This window comes from Podarcis tiliguerta, assembly GCF_965153285.1.
Source record: "Podarcis tiliguerta genome assembly, chromosome: 10".
Lineage (NCBI taxonomy): Eukaryota > Metazoa > Chordata > Lepidosauria > Squamata > Lacertidae > Podarcis > Podarcis tiliguerta.
Window position 1 is genome coordinate 33360 of NC_139543.1, and position 18441 is coordinate 51800.

Below are 18441 nucleotides of genomic sequence, written 5' to 3' on the forward strand. Positions count from 1 at the left end.
CAGCCATAAGATAAACTTTCCCACGGTCAGGCTGCAGCTGCAGCTGGGCTTGTGGCACTAACAGACAGTCCGATAAGAAGTTGCAATAAAATGTTACAGTGGAAAGTTACCAGTAGACTTTGTAACAATGTCTGTGCCCACTAGGGGGACTCTAAGGTTCCACAATCAGAAGAAACAAAATGTCCTTTGGTTTACAATCAAGACCGTATTGTATCATCAATCCTTTTGGCGACAGTTTTATAGTTCTAACACCTTTATAACAGTTTTATAGCAGTTTTAACTCTCATTTAGCAAGCGCCGTCCACTGTCCCCTTTCTGAGGCTAGTATTTTCAAGTTTGACAGCGCAGGACCTGGGAGTCAGAGCGGTGCTTCTATTACGGCAGCCTCTTACTCCGGGGGATTTAGACTTTCCCAGAATACTCCCCCTCCTTTCCAGTTCTTGGGAGGGGGGTTACAATCCTTTCTGTGGCTTCAGAGTAGATTTTTCAATCTCTTATTTTAGAATGTTAAAAGCATAGTCTTTACTTTCTACTATATACAAAGCGGAAGGCTGACTTCCTGTTTAGACCTTCCCGCCTCTGTTCCGATCATTCTTAAAGAAATTTAAAGTCCCGATTCTTTTCCAATTCAAATTTTCCAGATTAAAGTCCTTCAAATTTACTGTAGTTTACTCACGATTATTCTGTTTTGTAATCCAAATTGTAACAAGAAGAGGTCGAGCGCTCTCCGGTTTGGCAATGCGACGTCGCTCTGAGAAGGTAGCGATAGCCTCACAGCACCACGCCGGCCCCCCTCCATTCCCGGGGCTATTTACGACCCGGAGACGATCTGGAGCTGCGCTTTCGGTGCCCGCTGAGTCCCACGGCTGTAGGCTTTCCCCGCCTGCGGTTTTATGGGGTTTCCGCGTCGTCGAAGCAGTAAAACCCCGTCCCTCTCGGAGCTCTCCCTCTGAGACATCAGAGGAAAGCAGCCATTTTCCGATCGCGCTCAGACCCGGAAGTTATTTGGGTCCTCTCTTTTCCCCTTTTTGAAAATAGGGACAACATTTGCCCTCCTCCAGTCTGCTGGGACTTCGCCTGTTCTCCAGGAATTCTCAAAGATGATTGCCAGTGGTTCTGAGATCACATCTGCCAGTTCTTTTAATACTCTTGGATGCAGTTCATCTGGCCCTGGAGACTTGAATACATCTAAACTAGCCAAGTATTCTTGTACTATCTCCTTAGTTATTCTGGGCTGTGTTTTCTCTGCTGAATCATTTGCTCCAAATTCTTCAGGTCGGGCATTGTTTTCTTTATCGGAGAAGACTGAGGCAAAGAAGGCATTGAGGAGTTCAGCCCTTTCTGTGTCCCCTGTTTGCATTTCACCATCTTCTCCTCTGAGTGACCCCACTGTTTCTTTGTTCTTCCTTTTGCTACGAACATACCCATAGAAGCCTTTTTTGTTGCTTTTAACCTCTCTAGCAAGCCTGAGTTCATTCTGTGCTTTAGCTTTTCTGACTTTGTGTCTACACGTGCTGGCTATTTGTTTGAATTCCTCTTTGGTGGTTTCCCCCCTTTTCCATTTTTTGTACACATCCTTTTTTAATCTTAACTCAGTTAAAAGTTCTTTAGATAGCCACCCTGGCTTCTTTAGGCACCTTCCATGTTTCCGTCTCATTGGTATTGCCTGAAGTTGTGCTTTTACTATCTCCCTCTTAACAAACTCCCAGCCATCATGAACTCCCTTTCCTTTTAGTATTACTGTCCATGGGATCTCACCCAGCACTTCCCTAAGTTTTATGAAGTCGGCTTTCTTAAAGTCAAGAAATTGAGTCCTAGTATGCTTGGCTGCTCCTTTCCGTTGTATAGTAAACTTCAGAAGAGCATGATCACTTGCGCCTAATGATCCTTCCACTTCTACCCCATTAACCAGGTCATCGACATTGGTTAGGACCAGATCTAAAATGGCTGTTCCTCTTGTTGCTTCTCCCACTTTCTGGACAATGAAGTTGTCTGCAAGGCCAGTGAGGAATCTGTTTGACCTTGTGCTCTTGGCTGAGTTTGACATCCAACAAATATCCGGGTAATTGAAGTCCCCCATTACCACTATCTCCCTTCCTTTTGCATGCTTGGCCATCTGTTCCAGGAAGGCATCATCTATGTCCTCCGTTTGGCTTGGGGATCTATAGTAAACTCCCACAATGAGGTCACTGTTATTCTTCTCTCCCTTAATTTTGACCCAAATGTTCTCACTTTGGCTTTGAGGTTCTAAATCTTGGATCTCTTCACAGGTATACACATCCCTGACATATAACGCCACTCCTCCTCCTTTCTTGTCTGGTCTGTTTCTCTGAAATAGATTGTATCCCTCCATTTTTTACATTCCAATCGTGGGACTTATCCCACCAGGTTTCAGTGATGCCTATTATGTCATATTTAGTTTGCTGTACCAAGAGCTCAAGCTCATCTTGTTTATTTCCCATGCTTTGTGCATTAGTGTACAGACATTGAAGTCCATTAGTCATTCCCCCGTGTCTCTTATTTAAGGATTTTTTCCTCCCACCACTAGGTCTGCTTGCTGTTTGCTCCATTTGGTCTATGACATTTGGATGATCATCTTCATCAATTGATAGACTCCTACCTTCAGGAGCACTGTCTCCCTCCCCCACATTTGTCAGTTTAAAGCCCTCCTGATGAGGTTTCTGAGTTTTTTGGCAAAAACATTCCTCCCAACCGTTGTGAGGTGCAGCCCATCGCTTGCCAGAAGTCCATCTTCAAGAAACTGCAGTCCGTGATCTAAGAATCCAAACCGTTCCTGTTTACACCATTTGCGAAGCCACCTGTTTACTTCCACTATTTTCCTCTCTCTCCCTGGGCCACGTCGTTCAACTGGGAGGACAGATGAGATGACGATTTGTGCATTTAATTGCTTCAATTTCCTGCCCAGAGCCTCGTAGTCTCTTTTGATCTTCTGTAGGCTATTGCTTGCAGTGTCATTGGTTCCCACATGAACCAAGAGGAAGGGGTATTTGTCAGTGGGTTTTATGATTCCTGGCAGTCGTTCAGTTACATCTTGGATCTTAGCCCCGGGGAGACAGCACACTTCCCGAGACATCTTGTCAGGCCCACAGATAACTGCTTCTGTTCCCCTCAGTAGTGAATCCCCTATCACCACTACACGCCTCCTCTTAGGTTTGGTCGGGGTTCTTCCGTGAGCGGTCCGTTCCAAGGTCGCCTGAACATTCCCTGAGGACTGACTTTGCTGCTATACTTCATATACCTGATCAAAGAGATATACCTTCATATACCTGCCAGAAGAGACGGAGGCAGCAGTACAGGTCATCGAGGCTTTGACAGCCAGAAGGCGCAGTGGCAGCAGAGCAGGTTGTTGAGGCTTTGACAGCCAGAAGAGGCAGCGGCAGCAGCGCAGGTCGTTGAGGCTTTGACAGCCAGAAGAGACAGTGGCAGCAGCGAAGGTCGTTGAGGCTTTGACAGCCAGAAGAGGCAGTGGCAGAACTGCAGGTCATTGAGGCTTTGACGGCCAGAAGGGGCTGCGGCAGCAGAGCAGGTCGTTGAGGCTTTGACAGCCAGAAGAGGCAGTGGCAGCAGCGCAGGTCATCGAGGCTTTGACAGCCAGAAGAGGCAGCGGCAGCAGCGCAGGTCATGGAGGCTTTGACAGCCAGAAGAGGCAGCGGCAGCAGCACAGGTCATCGAGGCTTTGACAGCCAGGAGAGGCAGCGGCAGCAGCACACGTCATCGAGGCTTTGACAGCCAGAAGGGGCTGCGGCAGCAGAGCAGGTCGTTGAGACTTTGACAGCCAGAAGGGGCAGCGGCAGCAGTGCAGGTCATCGAGGCTTTGACAGCCAGAAGGGTCAGTGGCAGCAGAGCAGGTCGTTGAGACTTTGACAGCGAGAAGGGGCAGCGGCAGCAGCACAGGTCATCGAGGCTTTGACAGCTAGAAGGGGCTGCGGCAGCAGCGCAGGTTATCGAAGCTTGGACAACCAGAAGAGTCAGAGGCAGAGGCTCAGGTCATCGAGGCTTTGACAGAAAGAAGAGGCAGCGGCAGCAGCACAGGTCCTAGAGGCTTTGACAGCCAGAAGGGGCTGCGGCAGCAGCACAGGGATGCGAGTCTTTGACAGCCAGGAGAGGCAGCGGCAGCTTCGCAGGTCGTTGAGGCTTTGACAGCCAGAAAAGGCAGTGGCAGCAGTGCAGGTCATTGAGGCTTTGACGGCCAGAAGGGGCTGCGGCAGCAGAGCAGGTCGTTGAGGCTTTGACAGACAGAAGAGGCAGTGGCAGCAGCGCAGGTCATCGAGGCTTTGACAGCCAGAAGAGGCAGTGGCAGAAGCACAGGTCATCGAGGCTTTGACAGCCAGAAGGGGCTGCGGCAGCAGAGCAGGTTGTTGAGACTTCGACAGCCAGAAGGGGCAGCGGCAGCAGTGCAGGTCATTGAGGCTTTGACAGCCAGAAGAGGCAGTGGCAGCAGCACAGGTCATCGAGGCTTTGACAGCTAGAAGGTGCTGCGGCAGCAGCGCATGTTATCGAGGCTTGGACAGCTAGAAGAGGCTGCGGCAGCAGAGCAGGTCGTCGAGGCTTTGACAGCCAGAAGGGGCTGCGGCAGCAGAATAGGTCATCGAGGCTTTGACAGCCAGAAGGGGCTGCGGCAGCAGCGCAGGTCATCGAGGCTTTGACAGCCAGAAGAGGCAGCGGCAGCAGAACAGGTCATCGAGGCTTTGACAGCCAGAAGAGGCAGCGGCAGCAGCACAGGTCATCGAGGCTTTGACAGCCAGAAGAGGCAGCGGCAGCAGCGCAGGTCGTTGAGGCTTTGACAGCCAGAAAAGGCAGTGGCAGCAGTGCAGGTCGTTGAGGCTTTGACGGCCAGAAGGCGCTGCGGCAGCAGAGCAGGTCGTTGAGGCTTTGACAGGCAGAAGAGGCAGTGGCAGCAGCGCAGGTCATAGAGGCTTTGACAGCCAGAAGGGGCTGCGGCAGCAGAACAGGTCGTTGAGGCTCTGACAGCCAGAAGGGGCTGCGGCAGCAAGAAAGGTCGTTGAGGCTTTGACAGCCACAAGAGGCAGTGGCAGCAGCACAGGTCATCGAGGCTTTGACAGTCAGAAGAGGCAGTGGCATCAGCATAGGTCGTAGAGGCTTTGACAGCCAGAAGGGGCTGCGGCAGCAGAACAGGTCATTGAGGCTTTGACAGCCAGAAGAGGCAGTGGCATCAGCACAGGTCGTGGAGGCTTTGACAGCCAGAAGGGGCTGCGGCAGCAGAACAGGTCGTGGAGGCTTTGACAGCCAGAAGGGGCTGCGGCAGCACAACAGGTCATCGAGGCTTTGACAGCCAGAAGAGTCAGCCGCAGCAGCACACGTCATCGAGGCTTTGACACCCAGAAGGGGCTACGGCAGCAGAGCAGGTCGTTGAGACTTTGACAGCCAGAAGAGGCAGTGGCAGCAGCACAGGTCATCGAGGCTTTGACAGCTAGAAGGGGCTGCGGCAGCAGCGCAGGTTATCGAAGCTTGGATAGCCAGAAGAGTCAGAGGCAGAGGCACATGTCATCGATGCTTTGACAGCCAGAAGAGGCAGCGGCAGCAGTGCAGGTCGTTGAGGTTTTGACAGCCAGAAGGGGCTGCGGCAGCAGAGCAGGTCGTTGAGGCTTTGACCGCCAGAAGGGGCTGCGGCAGCAAAGGAGGTCGTCAAGGCTTTGGCAGCCAGAAGAGGCAGTGTTAGCAGCGAAGGTCATTGAGGCTTTGACAGCCAGAAGAGGCAGTGGCAGCACTGCACGTCGTTGAGGCTTTGACAGCCAGAAGTGGCAGTGGCATCAGCACAGGTCGTGGAGGCTTTGACAGCCAGAAGGGGCTGCGGCAGCAGAACAGGTCATCGAGGCTTTGACAGCCAGAAAAGTCAGCGGCAGAAGCACACGTCATCGAGGCTTTGACAGCCAGAAGGGGCTGCGGCAGCAGAGCAGGTCGTTGAGACTTTGACAGCCAGAAGGGGCAGCGGCAGCAGTGCAGGTCATTGAGGCTTTGACAGCCAGAAGGGTCAGTGGCAGCAGAGCAGGTCGTCAAGGCTTTGGCAGCCAGAAGAGGCAGTGGCAGCAGCACAGGTCATCGAGGCTTTGACAGCTAGAAGGGGCTACGGCAGCAGCGCAGGTTATCGAGGCTTGGACAGCCAGAAGAGTCAGAGGCAGAGGCTCAGGTCATCGAGGCTTTGACAGCCAGAAGAGGCAGCGGCAGCAGCGCAGGTCGTTGAGGCTTTGACAGCCAGAAAAGGCAGTGGCAGCAGTGCAGGTCGTTGAGGCTTTGACGGCCAGAAGGCGCTGCGGCAGCAGAGCAGGTCGTTGAGGCTTTGACAGGCAGAAGAGGCAGTGGCAGCAGCGCAGGTCATCGAGGCTTTGACAGCCAGAAGGGGCTGCGGCAGCAGAACAGGTCGTTGAGGCTCTGACAGCCAGAAGGGGCTGCGGCAGCAAGAAAGGTCGTTGAGGCTTTGACAGCCACAAGAGGCAGTGGCAGCAGCACAGGTCATCGAGGCTTTGACAGTCAGAAGAGGCAGTGGCATCAGTACAGGTCGTAGAGGCTTTGACAGCCAGAAGGGGCTGCGGCAGCAGAACAGGTCATCGAGGCTTTGACAGCCAGAAGAGGCAGTGGCATCAGCACAGGTCGTGGAGGCTTTGACAGCCAGAAGGGGCTGCGGCAGCAGAACAGGTCGTGGAGGCTTTGACAGCCAGAAGGGGCTGCGGCAGCTGAACAGGTCATCGAGACTTTGACAGCCAGAAGAGTCAGCCGCAGCAGTGCAGGTCGTTGAGGTTTTGACAGCCAGAAGGGCCTGCGGCAGCAGAGCAGGTCGTTGAGGCTCTGACAGCCAGAAGGGGCTGCGGCAGCAGCAAAGGTCGTTGAGGCTTTGACAGCCAGAAGAGGCAGTGGCAGCAGCAGAGGTCATCGAGGCTTTGACAGCCAGAAGAGGCAGTGGCAGCAGCGAAGGTCGTTGAGGCTTTGACAGCCAAAGGAGGCAGTGGAAGCGGCGCAGGTCATCGAAGCTTTCACCGCCAGAAGAGGAAGTGGCAGCAGCACAGGTCATCGAGGTTTTGACAGCCAGAAGGGGCAGTGGCAGCAGAGCAGGTCGTTGAGGCTTTGACAGCCAGAAGAGGCAGTGGCAGCAGCGAAGGTCGTTGAGGCGTTGACAGCCAGAAGAGGCAGCGGCAGCAGTGAAGGTCGTTGAGGCTTTGACGGCCAGAAGGGGCTGCGGCAGCAGAGCAGGTCATCGAGGCTTTGACAGCCAGAAGAGGCAGTGGCATCAGCACAGGTCGTAGAGGCTTTGACAGCCAGAAGGGGCTGCGGCAGCAGCACAGGTCATCGAGGCTTTGACAGCCAGAAGAGGCAGTGGCATCAGCACAGGTCGTAGAGGCTTTGACAGCCAGAAGAGGCTGCGGCAGCAGAACAGGTCATTGAGGCTTTGACAGCCAGAAGAGGCAGTGGCAGCAGCACAGGTCATCGAGGCTTTGACAGCGAGAAGAGGCAGCGGCAGCAGCACAGGTCACCGAGGCTTTGACAGACAGAAGAGGCAGAGGGAGCTGTACAGGTCGTTGAGGCTTTGACAGCCAGAAGAGGCAGTGGCAGCAGCACAGGTCATTGAGGATTTGACAGCCAGAAGAGGCAGTGTTATCAGCACAGGTCGTAGAGGCTTTGAAAGCCAGAAGGGGCTGCGGCAGCAGAACAGGTCTTCGAGTCTTTGACAGTCAGAAGGGGGAGAGGCAGCAGGGCGGGTCATCGAGTCTTTGACAGCCAGAAGGGGCAGTGGCAGCAGTGCAAGTGATAGAGGCTTTGACAGCCAGAAGAGGCAGTGGCAGCAGCACAGGTCGTCGAGGCTTTGACTGACAGAAGAGGAACTGGAAGCAGCGGAGGTTGTTGAGGCTTTGACAGCTAGAAGAGGCAGTGGCAGCAGCGCAGGTCATTGAGGCTTTGACAGCCAGAAGGGGCTGCGGCAGCAGCGCATGTCATTGAGGCTTTGACAGCCAGAAGGGGCAGTGGCAGCAGAGCAGGTCGTTGAGGCTTTGACAGCCAGAAGGGGCAGCGGCAGCAGTGCAGGTTATCGAAGCTTTGACTGCCAGAAGAGGAAGTGGCAGCAGCACAGGTCATCGAGGCTTTGACAGCCAGAAGGGGCAGTGGCAGCAGAGCAGGTCGTTGAGGCTTTGACAGCCAGAAGAGGCAGTGGCAGCAGCGAAGGTCGTTGAGGCGTTGACAGCCAGAAGAGGCAGCGGCAGCAGTGAAGGTCGTTGAGGCTTTGACGGCTAGAAGGGGCTGCGGCAGCAGAGCAGGTCATCGAGGCTTTGACAGCCAGAAGAGGCAGTGGCATCAGCACAGGTCGTAGAGGCTTTGACAGCCAGAAGGGGCTGCGGCAGCAGCACAGGTCATCGAGGCTTTGACAGCCAGAAGAGGCGGTGGCATCAGCACAGGTCGTAGAGGCTTTGACAGCCAGAAAGGCTGCGGCAGCAGAACAGGTCATTGAGGCTTTGATAGCCAGAAGAGGCAGTGGCAGCAGCACAGATCATCGAGGCTTTGACAGCGAGAAGAGGCAGCGGCAGCAGCACAGGTCACCGAGGCTTTGCCAGACAGAAGAGGCAGAGGCAGCTGTACAGGTCGTTGAGGCTTTGACAGCCAGAAGAGGCAGTGTTATCAGCACAGGTCGTAGAGGCTTTGAAAGCCAGAAGGGGCTGCGGCAGCAGAACAGGTCTTCGAGTCTTTGACAGTCAGAAGGGGCAGTGGCAGGAGCGCAGGTCATTGAGGCTTTGACAGCCAGAAGGGGCAGTGGCAGCAGTGCAAGTGATAGAGGCTTTGACAGCCAGAAGAGGCAGTGGCAGCAGCACAGGTCGTCGAGGCTTTGACTGACAGAAGAGGAACTGGCAGCAGCGGAGGTTGTTGAGGCTTTGACAGCTAGAAGAGGCAGTGGCAGCAGCGCAGGTCATTGAGGCTTTGACAGCCAGAAGGGGCTGCGGCAGCAGCGCATGTAATTGAGGCTTTGACAGCCAGAAGGGGCAGTGGCAGCATAGCAGGTCGTTGAGGCTTTGACAGCCAGAAGGGGCAGCGGCAGCAGTGCAGGTTATCGAGGCTTTGACAGCCAGAAGGGGCAGTGGCAGCAGAGGAGGTCGACAAGGCCTTGACAGCCAGAAGAGGCAGTGGCAGCATTAAAGGTCATCGATGCTTTGACAGCCAGAAGGGGCTGTAGCAGCAGCGCAGGTTATCGAGGCTTTGACAGCCAGAAGAGGCAGCGGCAGTAGCACAGATCATCGAGGCTTTGACAGTTAGAAGGGGCTGCGGCAGGAGAGCAGGTCATTGAGGTTTTGACAACCAGAAGAGACGGAGGCAGCAGCGCAGGTCGTTGAGGCTTTGACAGCCAGAAGAGGCAGTGGCAGCAGTAAAGGTCATCGATGCTTTGACAGCCAGAAGGGGCTGTAGCAGCAGCGCAGGTTATCGAGGCTTTGACAGCCAAAAGGGGCTGCGGCAGCAGAGCAGGTCATTGAGGCTCTGACAGCCAGAAGGGGCTGTGGCAGCAACATAGGTCGTTGAGGCTTTGAAAGCCAGAAGGGGCAGTGGCAACAACGCAGGTCGTTGAGGCTTTGACAGCCAGAAAAGGCAGTGGCAGCAGTGCAGGTCGTTGAGGCTTTGACGGCCAGAAGGCGCTGCCGCAGCAGAGCAGGTCGTTGAGGCTTTGACAGCCAGAAGAGGCAGTGGCAGCAGCGCAGGTCATCGAGGCTTTGACGGCCAGAAGGCGCTGCCGCAGCTGTACAGGTCGTTGAGGCTTTGACAGCCAGAAGAGGCAGTGGCAGCAGCACAGGTCATTGAGGATTTGACAGCCAGAAGAGGCAGTGTTATCAGCACAGGTCGTAGAGGCTTTGAAAGCCAGAAGGGGCTGCGGCAGCAGAACAGGTCTTCGAGTCTTTGACAGTCAGAAGGGGGAGAGGCAGCAGGGCAGGTCATCGAGGCTTTGACAGCCAGAAGGGGCAGTGGCAGCAGTGCAAGTGATAGAGGCTTTGACAGCCAGAAGAGGCAGTGGCAGCAGCACAGGTCGTCGAGGCTTTGACTGACAGAAGAGGAACTGGCAGCAGCGGAGGTTGTTGAGGCTTTGACAGCTAGAAGAGGCAGTGGCAGCAGCGCAGGTCATTGAGGCTTTGACAGCCAGAAGGGGCTGCGGCAGCAGCGCATGTCATTGAGGCTTTGACAGCCAGAAGGGGCAGTGGCAGCATAGCAGGTCGTTGAGGCTTTGACAGCCAGAAGGGGCAGCGGCAGCAGTGCAGGTTATCGAAGCTTTGACCGCCAGAAGAGGCAGTGGCAGCAGAGGAGGTCGACAAGGAATTGACAGCCAGAAGAGGCAGTGGCAGCAGTAAAGGTCATCGATGCTTTGACAGCCAGAAGGGGCTGCGGCAGCAGCGCATGTCATTGAGGCTTTGACAGCCAGAAGGGGCAGTGGCAGCAGAGCAGGTCGTTGAGGCTTTGACAGCCAGAAGAGGCAGTGTTATCAGCACAGGTCGTAGAGGCTTTGAAAGCCAGAAGGGGCTGCAGCAGCAGAACAGGTCTTCGAGTCTTTGACAGTCAGAAGGGGGAGAGGCAGCAGGGCAGGTCATCGAGGCTTTGACAGCCAGATGGGGCAGTGGCAGGAGCGCAGGTCATTGAGGCTTTGACAGCCAGAAGGGGCAGTGGCAGCAGTGCAAGTGATAGAGGCTTTGACAGCCAGAAGAGGCAGTGGCAGCAGCACAGGTCGTCGAGGCTTTGACTGACAGAAGAGGAACTGGCAGCAGCGGAGGTTGTTGAGGCTTTGACAGCTAGAAGAGGCAGTGGCAGCAGCGCAGGTCATTGAGGCTTTGACAGCCAGAAGGGGCTGCGGCAGCAGCACATGTCATTGAGGCTTTGACAGCCAGAAGGGGCAGTGGCAGAATAGCAGGTCGTTGAGGCTTTGACAGCCAGAAGGGGCAGCGGCAGCAGTGCAGGTTATCGAGGCTTTGACAGCCAGAAGGGGCAGTGGCAGCAGAGGAGGTCGACAAGGCCTTGACAGCCAGAAGAGGCAGTGGCAGCAGTAAAGGTCATCGATGCTTTGACAGCCAGAAGGGGCTGTAGCAGCAGCGCAGGTTATCGAGGCTTTGACAGCCAGAAGAGGCAGCGGCAGTAGCACAGATCATCGAGGCTTTGACAGTTAGAAGGGGCTGTGGCAGGAGAGCAGGTCATTGACGTTTTGACAACCAGAAGAGACGGAGGCAGCAGCGCAGGTCGTTGAGGCTTTGACAGCCAGAAGAGGCAGTGGCAGCAGTAAAGGTCATCGATGCTTTGACAGCCAGAAGGGGCTGTAGCAGCAGCGCAGGTTATCGAGGCTTTGACAGCCAAAAGGGGCTGCGGCAGCAGAGCAGGTCATTGAGGCTCTGACAGCCAGAAGGGGCTGTGGCAGCAACATAGGTCGTTGAGGCTTTGACAGCCAGGAGGGGCAGTGGCAACAACGCAGGTCGTTGAGGCTTTGACAGCCAGAAAAGGCAGTGGCAGCAGTGCAGGTCGTTGAGGCTTTGACGGCCAGAAGGCGCTGCCGCAGCAGAGCAGGTCGTTGAGGCTTTGACAGCCAGAAGAGGCAGTGGCAGCAGCGCAGGTCATCGAGGCTTTGAGAGCCAGAAGGGGCTGCGGCAGCAGAGCAGGTCGTTGAGGCTCTGACAGCCAGAAGGGGCTGCGGCAGCAGAACAGGTCATCGAGGCTTTGACAGCCAGAAGAGAAAGCGGCAGCAGCACAGGTATGCGAGTCTTTGACAGTCAGAAGGGGGAGCGGCAGCAGGGCAGGTCATTGAGGCTTTGACAGCCAGAAGGGGCTGCGGCAGCAGAACAGGTCATCGAGGCTTTGACAGCCAGAAGAGGCAGTGGCAGCAGCACAGGTCGTCGAGGCTTTGACTGACAGAAGAGGAACTGGCAGCAGCGGAGGTTGTTGAGGCTTTGACAGCTAGAAGAGGCAGTGGCAGCAGCGCAGGTCATTGAGGCTTTGACAGCCAGAAGGGGCTGCGGCAGCAGCGCATGTCATTGAGGCTTTGACAGCCAGAAGGGGCAGTGGCAGCATAGCAGGTCGTTGAGGCTTTGACAGCCAGAAGGGGCAGCGGCAGCAGTGCAGGTTATCGAGGCTTTGACAGCCAGAAGGGGCAGTGGCAGCAGAGGAGGTCGACAAGGCCTTGACAGCCAGAAGAGGCAGTGGCAGCAGTAAAGGTCATCGATGCTTTGACAGCCAGAAGGGGCTGTAGCAGCAGCGCAGGTTATCGAGGCTTTGACAGCCAGAAGAGGCAGCGGCAGTAGCGCAGATCATCGAGGCTTTGACAGTTAGAAGGGGCTGCGGCAGGAGAGCAGGTCATTGAGGCTCTGACAGCCAGAAGGGGCTGTGGCAGCAACAAAGGTCGTTGAGGCTTTGACAGCCAGAAGGGGCAGTGGCAACAACGCAGGTCGTTGAGGCTTTGACAGGCAGAAAAGGCAGTGGCAGCAGTGCAGGTCGTTGAGGCTTTGACGGCCAGAAGGCGCTGCCGCAGCACAGCAGGTCGTTGAGGCTTTGACAGCCAGAAGAGGCAGTGGCAGCAGCGCAGGTCATCGAGGCTTTGACAGTCAGAAGGGGCTGCGGCAGCAGAGCAGGTCGTTGAGGCTCTGACAGCCAGAAGGGGCTGCGGCAGCAGAACAGGTCATCGAGGCTTTGACAGCCAGAAGAGAAAGCGGCAGCAGCACAGGTATGCGAGTCTTTGACAGTCAGAAGGGGGAGCGGCAGCAATGCAGGTCATTGAGGCTTTGACAGCCAGAAGGGGCAGTGGCAGGAGCGCAGGTCATTGAGGCTTTGACAGCCAGAAGAGGCAGTGGCAGCAGCGCAAGTGATCGAGGCTTCGACAGCCAGAAGAGGCTGTGGCAGCAACAAAGGTCTTTGAGGCTTTGACAGCCAGAAGTGGCAGTGGCATCAGCACAGGTCGTAGAGGCTTTGACAGCCAGAAGGGGCTGCGGCAGCAGAACAGGTCATCGAGGCTTTGACAGCCAGAAGAGAAAGCGGCAGCAGCACAGGTATGCGAGTCTTTGACAGTCAGAAGGGGGAGCGGCAGCAGTGCAGGTCATCGAGGCTTTGACAGCCAGAAGGGGCAGTGGCAGGAGCGCAGGTCATTGAGGCTTTGACAGCCAGAAGAGGCAGTGGCAGCAGCGCAAGTGATAGAGGCTTTTACAGCCAGAAGAGGCTGTGGCAGCAACAAAGGTTGTTGAGGCTTTGACAGCCAGAAGAGGCAGTGGCAGCAGCACAGGTCATTGAGGCTTTGACAGCCAGAAGTGGCAGTGGCATCAGCACAGGTCGTGGAGGCTTTGACAGCCAGAAGGGGCTGCGGCAGCAGAACAGGTCGTCGAGGCTTTGACAGCCAGAAGAGTCAGCCGCAGCAGCACACGTCATCGAGGCTTTGACACCAGAAGGGGTTACGGCAGCAGAGCAAGTCATCGAGGCTTTGACGGCCAGAAGGCGCTGCCGCAGCAGAGCAGGTCGTTGAGGCTTTGACAGCCAGAAGAGGCAGTGGCAGCAGCGCAGGTCATCGAGGCTTTGACAGCCAGAAGGGGCTGCGGCAACAGAGCAGGTCGTTGAGGCTCTGACAGCCAGAAGGGGCTGCGGCAGCAGAACAGGTCATCGAGGCTTTGACAGCCAGAAGAGAAAGCGGCAGCAGCACAGGTATGCGAGTCTTTGACAGTCAGAAGGGGGAGCGGCAGCAGTGCAGGTCATTGAGGCTTTGACAGCCAGAAGGGGCAGTGGCAGGAGCGCAGGTCATTGAGGCTTTGACAGCCAGAAGAGGCAGTGGCAGCAGCGCAAATGATAGAGGCTTTGACAGCCAGAAGAGGCTGTGGCAGCAACAAAGGTCGTTGAGGCTTTGACAGCCAGAAGAGGCAGTGGCAGCAGCACAGGTCATTGAGGCTTTGACAGCCAGAAGTGGCAGTGGCATCAGCACAGGTCGTAGAGGCTTTGACAGCCAGAAGGGGCAGCGGCAGCAGTGCAGGTTATCGAGGCTTTGACAGCCAGAAGGGGCAGTGGCAGCAGAGCAGGTCGACAAGGCCTTGACAGCCAGAAGAGGCAGTGGCAGCAGTAAAGGTCATCGATGCTTTGACAGCCAGAAGGGGCTGTAGCAGCAGCGCAGGTTATCGAGGCTTTGACAGCCAGAAGAGGCAGCGGCAGTAGCGCAGATCATCGAGGCTTTGACAGTTAGAAGGGGCTGCGGCAGGAGAGCAGGTCATTGAGGTTTCGACAACCAGAAGAGACGGAGGCAGCAGCGCAGGTCGTTGAGGCTTTGACAGCCAGAAGAGGCAGTGGCAGCAGTAAAGGTCATCAATGCTTTGACAGCGAGAAGGGGCTGTAGCAGCAGCGCAGGTTATCGAGGCTTTGGCAGCTAAAAGGGGCTGAGGCAGCAGAGCAGGTCATTGAGGCTCTGACAGCCAGAAGGGGCTGTGGCAGCAACAAAGTTCGTTGAGGCTTTGACAGCCAGAAGGGGCAGTGGCAGCAGCGCAGGTCATCGAGGCTTTGACAGCCAGAAGGGGCTGCGGCAGCAGAGCAGGTCGTTGAGGCTCTGACAGCCAGAAGGGGCTGCGGCAGCAGAACAGGTCATCGAGGCTTTGACAGCCAGAAGAGAAAGCGGCAGCAGCACAGGTATGCGAGTCTTTGACAGTCAGAAGGGGGAGCGGCAGCAGGGCAGGTCATTGAGGCTTTGACAGCCAGAAGGGGCAGTGGCAGTAGCGCAGGTCATTGAGGCTTTGACAGCCAGAAGAGGCAGTGGCAGCAGCGCAAGTGATAGAGGCTTTGACAGCCAGAAGAGGCAGTGGCAGCAGCACAGGTCATTGAGGCTTTGACAGCCAGAAGTGGCAGTGGCATCAGCACAGGTCGTAGAGGCTTTGACAGCCAGAAGGGGCTGCGGCAGCAGAACAGGTCATCGAGGCTTTGACAGCCAGAAGAGAAAGCGGCAGCAGCACAGGTATGCGAGTCTTTGACAGTCAGAAGGGGGAGCGGCAGCAGTGCAGGTCATCGAGGCTTTGACAGCCAGAAGGGGCAGTGGCAGGAGCGCAGGTCATTGAGGCTTTGACAGCCAGAAGAGGCAGTGGCAGCAGCGCAAGTGATAGAGGCTTTGACAGCCAGAAGAGGCTGTGGCAGCAACAAAGGTTGTTGAGGCTTTGACAGCCAGAAGAGGCAGTGGCAGCAGCACAGGTCATTGAGGCTTTGACAGCCAGAAGTGGCAGTGGCATCAGCACAGGTCGTGGAGGCTTTGACAGCCAGAAGGGGCTGCGGCAGCAGAACAGGTCGTCGAGGCTTTGACAGCCAGAAGAGTCAGCCGCAGCAGCACACGTCATCGAGGCTTTGACACCAGAAGGGGTTACGGCAGCAGAGCAAGTCATCGAGGCTTTGACGGCCAGAAGGCGCTGCCGCAGCAGAGCAGGTCGTTGAGGCTTTGACAGCCAGAAGAGGCAGTGGCAGCAGCGCAGGTCATCGAGGCTTTGACAGCCAGAAGGGGCTGCGGCAACAGAGCAGGTCGTTGAGGCTCTGACAGCCAGAAGGGGCTGCGGCAGCAGAACAGGTCATCGAGGCTTTGACAGCCAGAAGAGAAAGCGGCAGCAGCACAGGTATGCGAGTCTTTGACAGTCAGAAGGGGGAGCGGCAGCAGTGCAGGTCATTGAGGCTTTGACAGCCAGAAGGGGCAGTGGCAGGAGCGCAGGTCATTGAGGCTTTGACAGCCAGAAGAGGCAGTGGCAGCAGCGCAAATGATAGAGGCTTTGACAGCCAGAAGAGGCTGTGGCAGCAACAAAGGTCGTTGAGGCTTTGACAGCCAGAAGAGGCAGTGGCAGCAGCACAGGTCATTGAGGCTTTGACAGCCAGAAGTGGCAGTGGCATCAGCACAGGTCGTAGAGGCTTTGACAGCCAGAAGGGGCTGCGGCAGCAGAACAGGTCATCGAGGCTTTGACAGCCAGAAGAGTCAGCCGCAGCAGCACACGTCATCGAGGCTTTGACACCCAGAAGGGGCTACGGCAGCAGAGCAGGTCGTTGAGGCTTTGACGGCCATAAGGGGCTGCGGCAGTAGAGCAGGACGTTGAGGCTTTGACAGCCAGAAGAATTAGTGGCAGCAGCCCAGGTCGTTGAGGCTTTGACAGCCAGAAGGGGCTGCGGCAGCAGAGCAGGTTGTTGAGGCTCTGAGAGCCAGAACGGGCTGCGGCAGCAGCAAAGGTCGTTGAGGCTTTGACAGCCAGAAGAGGCAGTGGCAGCAGCGAAGGTCGTTGAGGCTTTGACAGCCAAAAGAGGCAGTGGCAGCAGCACAGGTCGTTGAGGCTTTGACAGCCAGAAGTGGCAGTGGCATCAGCACAGGTCCTAGAGGCTTTGACAGCGAGAAGGGGCTGCGGCAGCAGAACAGGTCATCAAAGCTTTGACAGCCAGAAGAGGCAGCGTCAGCAGTGCAGGTCATCGATGCTTTGACAGCCAGAAGGGGCTGCGGCAGTAGCGCAGGTCATTGAGGCTGTGACAGCCAGAAGAGACGGAGGCAGCAGCGCAGGTCGTTGAGGCTTTGACAGCCAGAAGAGGCAGAGGTAGCAGCGCAGGTCGTTCAGGCTTTGAAAGCCAGAAGAGGAAGTGGCAGCAGCACAGGTCATCGAGGCTTTGACAGCCAGAAGGGGCAGTGGCAGCAGAGCAGGTCGTTGAGGCTTTGACAGCCAGAAGAGGCAGTGGCAGCAGCGAAGGTCGTTGAGGCGTTGACAGCCAGAAGAGGCAGCGGCAGCTGTGAAGGTCGTTGAGGCTTTGACGGCCAGAAGGGGCTGCGGCAGCAGAGCAGGTCGTTGAGACTTTGACAGCCAGAAGAGGCAGTGGCAGCAGCGCAGGTCATCGAGGCTTTGACAGCCAGAAGGGGCTGCGGAAGCAGAGCAGGTCGTTCAGGCTCTGACAGCCAGAAGGGGCTGCGGCAGCAGCAAAGGTCGTGGAGGCTTTGACAGCCAGAAGAGGCAGTGGCAGCACTGCAGGTCGTTGAGGCTTTCACGGCCAGAAGGGGCTGCGGCAGCAGAGCAGGTCGTTGAGGGTCTGACAGCCAGAAGGGGCTGCGGCAGCAACAAAGGTCGTTGAGGCTTTGACAGCCAGAAGAGGCAGTGGCAGCAGCGCAGGTCATCGAGGCTTTGACAGCCAGAAGGGGCTGCGGCAGCAAAGCAGGTCGTCAAGGCTTTGACAGACAGAGGAGGCAGTGGTAGCAGCGAAGGTCGTTGAGGCTTTGACAGCCAGAAGAGGCAGTGGCAGCACTGCATGTCGTTGAGGCTTTGACGGCCAGAAGGGGCTGCGGCAGCAGCGCAGGTCATTGAGGCTTTGACAGCCAGAAGGGGCTGCGGCAGCAGAGCAGGTCGTTGAGGCTCTGACAGCCAGAAGGGGCTGTGGCAGCAACAAAGGTCGTTGATGCTTTGACAGCCAGAAGAGGCAGTGGCAGCAGCAAAGGTCATTGAGGCTTTGACAGCCAGAAGTGGCAGTGGCATCAGCACAGGTCGTTGGAGGCTTTGACAGCTAGAAGGGGCTGCGGCAGCAAAGCAGGTCGTCAAGGCTTTGACAGCCAGAGGAGGCAGTGGTAGCAGCGAAGGTCGTTGAGGCTTTGACAGCCAGAAGAGGCAGTGGCAGCACTGCATGTCGTTGAGGCTTTGACAGTCAGAAGGGGGAGAGGCAGCAGGGCAGGTCATCGAGGCTTTGACAGCCAGAAGGGGCAGTGGCAGGAGCGCAGGTCATTGAGGCTTTGACAGCCAGAAGGGGCAGTGGCAGCAGTGCAAGTGATAGAGGCTTTGACCGCCAGAAGAGGCAGTGTCAGCAGCACAGGTCGTCGAGGCTTTGACTGACAGAAGAGGAACTGGCAGCAGTGGAGGTTTTTGAGGCTTTGACAGCTAGAAGAGGCAGTGGCAGCAGCGCAGGTCATTGAGGCTTTGACAGCCAGAAGGGGCAGTGGCAGCAGAGCAGGTCGTTGAGGCTTTGACAGCCAGAAGGGGCAGCGGCAGCAGTGCAGGTTATCGAGGCTTTGACAGCCAGAAGGGGCAGTGGCAGCAGAGCAGGTCGACAAGGCCTTGACAGCCAGAAGAGGCAGTGGCAGCAGTAAAGGTCATCGATGCTTTGACAGCCAGAAGGGGCTGTAGCAGCAGCGCAGGTTATCGAGGCTTTGACAGCCAGAAGAGGCAGCGGCAGTAGCGCAGATCATCGAGGCTTTGACAGTTAGAAGGGGCTGCGGCAGGAGAGCAGGTCATTGAGGTTTTGACAACCAGAAGAGACGGAGGCAGCAGCGCAGGTCGTTGAGGCTTTGACAGCCAGAAGAGGCAGTGGCAGCAGTAAAGGTCATCAATGCTTTGACAGCGAGAAGGGGCTGTAGCAGCAGCGCAGGTTATCGAGGCTTTGGCAGCTAAAAGGGGCTGAGGCAGCAGAGCAGGTCATTGAGGCTCTGACAGCCAGAAGGGGCTGTGGCAG

At 56.3% G+C, this 18441-nt stretch overlaps 1 protein-coding gene across 1 annotated transcript in view; it reads right to left on the bottom strand.

Annotated features, from left to right (window-relative positions):
- Positions 1 to 518: 518 nt before the first annotated feature.
- Positions 519 to 18441, bottom strand: part of NUDT5 (nudix hydrolase 5) — a 1423229-nt gene continuing 1405306 nt past the window's right edge. Inside the window, exon 9 of the transcript XR_014502123.1 lies at positions 519 to 661. The gene's annotated coding sequence lies outside the window, so the exon portion shown is untranslated. The remainder of the gene's footprint in view (positions 662 to 18441) is intronic.